The sequence below is a fragment of the Galeopterus variegatus genome, unplaced genomic scaffold (genome assembly GCF_000696425.1).
Source record: "Galeopterus variegatus unplaced genomic scaffold, G_variegatus-3.0.2 Scaffold4887, whole genome shotgun sequence".
Lineage (NCBI taxonomy): Eukaryota > Metazoa > Chordata > Mammalia > Dermoptera > Cynocephalidae > Galeopterus > Galeopterus variegatus.
The window spans coordinates 97,817-99,961 of NW_007730998.1; positions in this window are offsets into that span (position 1 = coordinate 97,817).

The window sequence follows — 2,145 nt, forward strand, 5'->3', positions numbered from 1 at the left end:
TATTCATCAACATAGAGCATATTCTGGGCTATAAAACAAATCTTAATACGTTTAAGAAGAATGAAATCATTTGCAATATGTTCTCTGATCACAATGAACTTAAATTATAATTTAGTAACAAAAAGATATTTAGAAAATCCCCCAAATATTTGCAAATTAAACAATGCTTTCTAAATAAATCCTGGGTCAAAGAACAAATAAAAATAAAAAATGGAAAATAGTTTTGAAATAAACATTAAAGCATGACATCAAAATTTTCAGAGTGCAGTAAAAGCAGTGCATAGAGGAAAATGCATAACATTAGATACTTACATGAGAACAGATGAAAGGGCTCAATTAGTGGTTTAAGAATTCAACTTTAAAAACTTAACACAAAAAGGAAAACTTAAACCCAGGCAAAAGAGAGAATTAAGCTTGGTAATCAGAAGGAAGGAAATAACAAGTGTAACAGCAGAAATTAATAAAATAAAAAGCAGTAAGGACAACAGAGAAAATCAATGAAACCAGAAGCTTGTATTGAAAGGTCAATAAAATAAACAAATTAGTAGCCTGACTGATAAGGGGAAAAAACCGAGACAGCACAATTACCAATGTTAGGAATGAAAGAGGGATAGAGAAACAAATACCACAGATATTAAAACGATAATTAGAGAGAACTAAAATATTGCTATTCTCCAACTTACCAGGCAGCCCCTCTAATAGAATTCCTGAACTGTTATATCCTTCTATCTTCTATCATACGAACTTTAGCTGTGCAGATAAGACTGTAAGTATTTTCTTATGTACAGCATATAGAGAGAGCAAAATGGTAACTTCTGAAAGAGACTGTTTCACACTTTTTCTGATTAGGTACTACATATTCCCCAGACTGTGGTGAAGTATTTTATTCGTTGTTACAGCTAGTGCAATAGATCCTAACTTATCTTTCATCTGACCTTAAATATAAATGAAAAGCAATACATTTATTTCAAGGTTGCACTAGAACAAGCAAGGCCAATTGAAATAGAGGCTTTAAGCCTTTTCCAATTTATATTCTGAACCAAACTAAAGTAAAAAAAGAAAGGAATTTGAATTACTCTTTCTGTTGTGAAGTTACATTTAATACTGGAGGCTGTGATTATATTCTTAGTTTTTATTTTTATTTTTTGTTTTTGAGGAAAAAAATGAAAAACATTGAGCATGAATAAAGGTCCATCTACTATCAATAACTGCTTTCATAAAGTGTATTAAAAGACTGTTTTAAAGATATTAATTAATATTTCACATAAAGATGAATCACTTATTTATTGAAAAGTTTCCACACATCTTTTCATATGGTGGTAATATGGAAGAGCTGGCATGTAAATTTTCCAGATATTCTTTTAAGGATCATGAGATTAGAGTAACACTATAAAATCTTAAAATTACAAACGGGAAGTAATCATACTTGGAATAAGGCATAACTTTCATCAAAGGTCAAGTAAATGACACAGAGACACAGTTATAGAATTCACCTGAAGAGCAACACAGTGTAAACAGGACAAAGTCTCGGCCCACGGGAATTTAGAAAGATTGCTATGTAATATACTGCCATGTCTGTTTTATAGACAAGCTTGGATAGGAAACTTCTCTTGTTGAATTTGCTCCCAGTGAAATTTGAATCAGAAAAATCCATGACACAAGTGTCCCATTTCGTCACTGTGTACTGATTGCTCACGAGTATCCTTCTAAGAAAACAGAGAAACATGGCTGTTACAAATCCTCTTCAGACTGATACTTTAATTTAAAAAGTGGAGTGGAAAAACAATTAAAATGACTGTTAAAAATCATCCTGAATTTTAATTCCTATAATCAGGAAGGTAAACTTAAGGTAGCCAGGCAAGAAAGGAGAATTATTTGTCTGCCTGTCATCTCTGGTTCTTGCCTAGAACACAACTTTTTGAATAGTGAATAGCAAGGGATCAAGTGGAGGGAAAATATCTTTAGCACTTATGTGAGGGTAAAACCATCTTGAAAAGGATCTACTTATCTACAGAAATGGAAGGTAAATAGTGGGAATGGTTGCCAAGATTTTTTGGAACATTGCTATTTATTGCACTTCCGAATTTTCCTTATCTCGTTTGTTTAGTCTTTTTCTCCCAAGGTAACAGTGAGCCTTATGGGTCT